Consider the following 8,211-nt stretch of genomic DNA (forward strand, 5'->3'; position numbering starts at 1 on the left):
TTTGCATCATGAATCATGATCAAAAAAATGTATAATTATTATATAATATAAGCAATAAAATGTATTATTTTTTGTTTTTTAATGAATTGTACATTATAATGTTTTATTTGAAGTTTAGCACTTTAATTACATTTTTTGTTAAATAAATTTGTTTTTTTCTTTTAAACCTATTATCTATAGATACATAAAATAAGATGTCCTGACTGACTGACTTCCCATACCTAATCAACTTTACGTAACTACCTGTAGGATTTAATTGTACACATATATTAGGGATACTTATTACACATTTTTGGTCATATTATAGACGTAGGTAAGTCGGAAGAATAAATGTTCCCTAAATCTTAAAAGCTATCCACGCTTTTAATTTTCATAGTATTATTACTATTATTGATGGGAAATCTTAATGGTTTTATTCTACGATAAATTATATGGGGCCTCGCATTTCACAATTTAGATATTGCCTAAGGCCTCGCAAATCGTAACGACGGCCCTGATTAGCTGATACGAAACGTTTTATCGGTTGTGATATATTCATGTCAAGTATAGGATATCAAAAAATGCCAATATTTTGGGAAAATATTCAAAACCACTTGTAAATTTTTTTCGAACCATTCTTAGTTTAATAATGAATAATTGTCCAATTACGCTAACAATAAGATCAGGCACTACGATTGATATAATTTTACATGAAACCTGCCTAATGTACAATCAAAAACTTATGTAGGTATCTTATTTTAGTTACCATTAACTAATTATATCTACATTTTTAAAAGAGACATCCACAGACGAATCTTCAAACGAATACATGGAAATACGTGTAATTCTGCTATTTGGACAACATTTCACGAAATGGATAGGTACCTAAGTTACACGGAACTAGTTTCATATGGACAAACACTTAGCAACTTAGCGTAACAATATTTATAATTATATGTACATTGTACATAGGTATATCAAATCTATATTATGAAATGTGTTCTGTGTGTAATGAATTACTCTGTATAAGATACTTAAATCATAGTAAATATTGGTTATTAATATAATATTCTGGTATTTTAGATTATATCAAATCTAAGACAACAAATAACACAATTTAGTGGAATCATTTCAAGCCCAGAAACTGGAACCGGTACAAGTGGAAAAGCAAAATTTTATTATTGTCCGAAAAAGGAAAATTAATATACAGTGGTAATATACTCATTCAATTTTAATATTTTAATGATCAAAATACTTTATATTTGTAATTATATTTATTATTACGGTAGACAAATTGCACAACATGTTTAAATCCAATTAAAAAAAAACATACTACAATCATACGCGATTTCTGTATTTATTTTGTAATACGCAAATTTAAGAATAAAAGATTTTATTTTATTTTTTGTAATTACAGTAATATATCAAATATATCAATGCTCGATTATTAATATTGTAATGTGTAATGTGTATATTTATAAGTGCTCATTTATATAGTAAATATGTTTTGATCGTTTAAAACACATTTTATGACACGTTAAAGAAAGTAAGAAAATCTTTCACCAGACGACTTAAGAAGTACGAAAAAAAGACGCGACAACATTGGGTTAATATTAGGTATAAACTGTATTTATATACCAAGTACTGTAAAAGAGTATATATAAATATTGTAATTTTCAAAGGTTAAAATTAACAAAATATTATGTTTTTTATCTTAAAAAAATGTTTATGTTCTTCTATACGTTATGATACTATTTAAAGATTTATTTTTATAGCACCACAAAATCTACAAGCATTTATTCAGATATTAATTTATGATCGCCGGCAGTCATAAGGTGGTTAATGTGTTAATTTAAGTTAGACTGGATAAACAACATACCTATAGATACATAATATTATGTACGGGGACAATACCAAGAGCTGTTACATTAAATTTTAAATTTTGTGATTTAACTCACCATTATATCTGTAAATATACCAATATAATGTATATCGTTTTGGTAATCTTTGTTCGTTTGAAATGTGATCTGACAATTGTCACCTGCCAATATTTTTGTAGTGTATTGTTCATCAGCCATCAATACCGAATCTGGTCTACGATTCCTAGTCCACGTGACCTATTTTTAAATTTAAGTGCACACAATCATACAACAAATGTCTACGTATCGAAATAATATTGCTCATACCAGTAAACTGCGTGAAGAATCTTTAATCGTTACGATAACCGCCCCAATCTCTGTCATGTCAAATTTGAACACTCGTATAGCTTTGTCAAACTCTATTTGTTTAGAACCAACAGCAGGTACAACTATTGTATACGCTTTATAGTTATTGAATTTATTCATAGTTTCAGTGATATTAAAAGTTATTAACACTGGTGAAATGAATTCATGAATTAGTCCTAAATACTTTCCATTTATGGGTTGGTCGTAGGATGACAATGCAAGGTATTTTATATTTGAATTGGCTTCATTCGAGTAGTTTTTAGCATGGGTCCAAACCGCTAGTTTTTTATCTATTTCAAATATCTACATAATGGCACACATATTAATTTACGTTAAGTGCTATGCAGTAAAGGATAGGAAAATAATGTATACTTTAAGCCCCCACGCTTGTCTTTTATCTGTCAATAATTCTTCGGCTAAGGTGGAACTAATGGTATTATTTTGTTTCTTCAACTTGTCGGCGTCAAGAATCTAAAATAATTTAAAAACGTATACAGTATACGACGTACCCAACAAAATAAACTTGTTCAATAGATATATCATTATTTGCGAATTCGTAAATATTATATAAGACGTACGTTAGACCAAAAATAAGATTCTGTACTTTCATAAATTCTTGGTTTTTCAAATAAAAATTGATGTAATAAAATCGATTCACCGAATACTGTTAATGTATGTTCAATATTTTGTGTTGTTAAGACCATCTACGAATAAAACAAAGTAAAATTAAAATTTATTAGAATAAAATATTTAAAAAATTATTTTTACGTTATCCAATGACGACCAAAAATATCGCTGAATATTTGAACTATTGTCGTTGTAAATTACCGGGTCAGTATCTTTAATTAAGACGTCAACAATGTTCTTCAGGTAACTAAAAAACAATAGAGTAAATTTAATTTTGTTAGTTATATTATTAATAGTGAGAATAATGATATTATTCTCAAGTTTATAGTTATTTAACATAACATACTTAAAGATCCGTTCAATTCGTTCTGTCTTTCCCTCAATATCATCACCCTTTAGGGTTTTCAAATATTCGAACAGATTATTCGTGATATGTAAAAGATTTGTCGATATTGCCAGAGCATCAGCAGATTTTATTTTATGTCCATTAACTACGGAACACGTATAGACGACTTTTGTTAAAGCTAAAGCCATTTGTTCGATACATGAAATACACCCTTTTGATCGAATCTAGAACAGGTGATACTTATACGAATTGAATAAAATAAAAATGATTTTTCTTTCACAAAACTGGTATATTATTTTTTTAATAATTTATGTACCTTGGATAAAGTGTTCATTAAAACAGCAAATCCATCTGCCTTTCTAGTATCAATAAGTATATCGCATATTAATGATAATATTCGTACCGTTGCTGTAAAAATATGTCGTATCTTATACTCTTATAAAGAATTAATTAACTTATTAGATACTAAATCAAACACAAAAAAACTTGTTAATAATATGTATTTGTATTCACACCTGATGTGTGACCGTTGATCAATTCGACTTTCATCCTTTTGAACATCTTAACTAATTCACTATCATTGCTTTTAAATATCTATAAAATACATTTATTATTTAATTTAAAAAAAATACACAACATAATAAAGTATGATTATTAAAATATAATATAATATATAAAAAATTACTTGGACACTTATATTGACGTATGCATATTTTTCAAATGAACTAACAGCTAAGACACCTATTTTACCGGATGTTGGAAGTATAATATTATTTAATGTATTAGATCCCCAGTCTATGAGTAAACCTGCGTTACATGAATACATATTAGATTATTAGGATGTATAAAATATACTATTAAGTCATTAGTAATTAAGTTGAGTATCAATATTTTATTAAATATTAACATACATAATCTTTAAATTATAACAGTAATAATAACTGATAAAATAATTAATTTAATACTTAATTCACTTCGGTCGTCTATATTTTCATACATTTCGTAATAATAGTAAAACACATCATCTAAAAATCGTGAGCAAGTTAAATTGAACAACGTCTTCCCAGCAATACCCGAAGTAGGTATTAAGTGACAGTCTCCAGCTATTGGTGCAGCTGCTGTTCTGATAGCTATAGAGCTTTCTTGGTCGGAAATAGAGTCTAACCAATAAAAAAAAAAAATAATAATAATAAAATTATTAGCAAAGGTACATGGGAAAATGTAGTATAATGACATTAGAAAAGCATTTGACAGTGTTGACTTGTCCATTTTAGCAAAAAATAAATAAATAAATAAAATGTACCTAATGATATTGTTAAAAAAATGATACATTCGATTGAATCATACTTGTTCAGTAAAACTCATTAAGTAAAATTAAGTAGGTATTTTTGTTTCATTTTGTATTTATATCATATCAGATGTTACCTAAAGGGGAGGGACACTTATCACCAATATTATTTCTATTTTATATTAACAACATTTAAGATATCTTGAAAGACAGATATTCTTAATGTTTGTCAAAAACTTAAGACTTTACATGCCAATTTACTCACATGATATCTGCATTAAATTGTATGATAATTTCGATTATTTATAGTATTAGTGTTCGTCAAATAGTTTAAAATTCACCTACCGCAACGAAAAACGTCGTATCTCGATTTTTTTCAATTTTTAGTAATGACCATATTCGTATAGGCAATAATTTTGTCTATCGCCCACGAAAACTATCGTATCTCTAGCTATCCAAAGAGGTTAGATACTACATAATTTGAAATTTATTGATATTTGTATTTCCCTCGAAAACAGACATATGTTTATATACAATGCTCTGTTCTTTGATAACAAGTAAATACTTGAATTTAAAAAGTAAATTTAATTATAACTATCTAAGTACCAAGTTACTAAACTAATTTTACAACTTCTTTCTACTATAGAATTATAATAGTATAGTACAATGTAATATTATAATAAAAAGGAGTTATTATAATAATATTATTGTCATCATAATTGTATTATCCATTTCGGAAGACGACACAAAATATTATATTATGAAAAACAAATTGTTTACGGAAATAAATGGTGCAAGTACAAATTTTAGTTTTACAATAACAGTGTAAACTATATAATTTAACATATTAAAACAATGAAATTTTTGTTTCGAAAGTAGACTACGTTTGTTTTATAGTATTTTCTATTTTTTTAACAGGAAATTAATAATAATTATATGGATTTAATTGATACCGACTTTGACAGTATATTAGACTTTATTATTAAGGCAATTTAAGTAGTGATATTGATATCAATAATCATCTTATTTCTGCTAATAATAATATGCCAGTTAATTATCAATCGGGTAATATATTTTAATCACTTAATGTTAAATTAATGTTTTATTCAATAAAGTATAAAAATAGGAGTAGTTTTTTTAAACATACATTTTTCAGCTATAGGATTTGTTATGCATTGATGATAGCAGTAGTGAACAGTATAATAGTGATAAATATCCAGAGTATATACGCCACAAGTGGAAAATTTTAATTTAGTTGATGAAGCTCTAAATTATGTAAATTACTTTAAGTCATGTCAGTATAATATTATGAATTTGTAAACACACATTTTATTTTCTAAGGTTGAAATTTTATTTTGTTTTATGGTAGGAGTTTAATAATGTGAATAATATATAAAAAAAAAAAAACGTGTTATGATTCCCCCCAAAAAAAACTTCAGAGAAAACGTCAAAGAAAAGTTTTAGATTGGAAGGATATTAGAGCAAAGGCTGAATTAAATATAGGTATAGAACATAAAAATCGATCTAGTAAAAAATAAAATGCAATAAAAATGGGTCTACCATATACATATAGATTAATATGTTTTGATAAAGTTAGTGAAGATTTAAATAAAAAAATATTCAGTGAATACTGGAGCTTAGGGGATCACAGTCGACAGTGGAACTACATAGCCAGATATGTTAGAACACTTCAAAAAAAGTTGCATCAAAATCAACTAAGTCGTCGCGTAAAGCATATTCTCGAAAGTATTTCTTACCTATTAATAATAATAACATTTAAGTTTGCAAGATAATGTTTTTAAGAACACTGTCTATATCTGAAAAAGTAGTAATTACTGTTGTTCAAAAACTGTAAGTCTCCTGTAATACCAAGTGACCAGATAGGTAAACATCTGAATTGACCACATACAATTCAGAGGAAAGTATTAGATTGTAAAAAGAACATATTTTTGTTTCTTGTGGTTGAATCACACTATAGAAGAGCTGATTCTCAAAAAGAGTATTTGGAATCAGGTTTATCGATTTCAAAAATGCATAGACTTTATATAGAATGGGTAATAGAAAAATCGGTTTGTGTTACAGCTCAAAATACTACACTTAGACAATACACAGATATTTTTAATACGTTTAATCTTAGTTTTTTTCAAGCCAAAAAAAGATCTTTGTGACAAATATGAGCAGTTCAAACTTGCCAGTGCAAAAGAAAAGTTAATACTTTAAACTGAATACAAAGATCATTTAAAAAGTAAAGATATAGCCAGAGACAAAAAAAAAACAGTGATTAATTAACTATTAGCAATTAATAATCCTGAACTCTGTGTGGCTGTTTTCAATTTAGAAAAAGTTTTAACAACACCATAAGGTGAGGTTAATAGTAGTTATTACTATAAAAGAAAATTTTCTGTTTATAACTTAACGGTTTATGACATTACAAATAAACAAGGACATTGTTACATGTGAAACGAGTCAGAAGGAAAAAGAGGTTCCAACAAAATAGAAACTTGTTTGTTAAAATTTATAAAATCAATGAAGGAGAAGGGGTATAAAGAATTTTGTTTTTATTCAGATAATTGCGGAGATCAAAATCACAACCGATTTATTTATTCTACGTGGGAATATGCTTCCTTCACTTTGAAAGTTAAAATAAATCATACTTTTCTAGAACAAGGTCATACCCAAAATTAAGGGAATAGTATACACTTTTGTGTAGAACGTGCAAAAAAGGAAAAATCTATTTATGTACTTGCACAATTGGTAACCTTAGTAAATTGCTCAAAAGTTACTGGTTATAAATGTATAGTAAAAGAAGTTTCTAATGATGAATTTTTGGATTTCAAACTTTTAGTGGATTAGTGGAGGATAAAAAAATTAATTTCAAAATATCTACTAATGGTAATTTAATCAAGTGGAAAAGTGTCAAAGAAATTTATGTTTCATTTGAAAATCCATTTCAATTGCGTTTAAGATATAAATTGATTTCTAATAACTTTATATATATATATATATAAAGGTTTCAGTCTCATAAGCCATTAAGAGCATATAAGGAGAAACTACCTATTGAAAAGGCAAAACATAAGGACTTATTGTATCTGTGTTCCTAGGGGTTTATCCCATCTACTTATAATTCCTTTATAAAGATCTCCAATCAAAATAATAATTAAATTTTGATATTTTTTTTGATATTATTTTGAATAATTATAAAATTAAACTAATCGTTACTATATTATTCTGTGTAAACACATTTTTTTAATAATAATATATAGTATGCAATAGGTATAAAAGAAATTTATTTCGTTTAATATTGTCATTTTATTTATTATGTTTTAACATAGTATTATAATTAATTCAATTGAATTATTAATTTTATAATGAATAAAATATTTTGGTGCTAATCCATTTATAACTACTACTAGCAAGGCCGTATATGAGGGGGGGTTTTAGGGGTTCAACCCCCCCAAAGTGTACTTCGTTCAGTTACGTATTGCTACAATACGATCGATGAACATAATTTATTGTTCGATAATATATTAGTATTTATAGACGTTTCGTCTGTCAAAAACGTCTTTAATCTTGTATGACTTATCTATGTATAATGTATAATATTATATAATTATATTATATACCTACCTATATTATAGAATCGCTATCAACATATTATTATATTATTGGGTACCCAAATGGCCACATGGTAAGTATTATATAATAAGTTACTTATATAAATTTAATTTATTGTTGTAAAATATTTC

Source organism: Melanaphis sacchari, unplaced genomic scaffold (genome assembly GCF_002803265.2).
Source record: "Melanaphis sacchari strain LSU unplaced genomic scaffold, SCAv2.0 Contig212_pilon_pilon, whole genome shotgun sequence".
Lineage (NCBI taxonomy): Eukaryota > Metazoa > Arthropoda > Insecta > Hemiptera > Aphididae > Melanaphis > Melanaphis sacchari.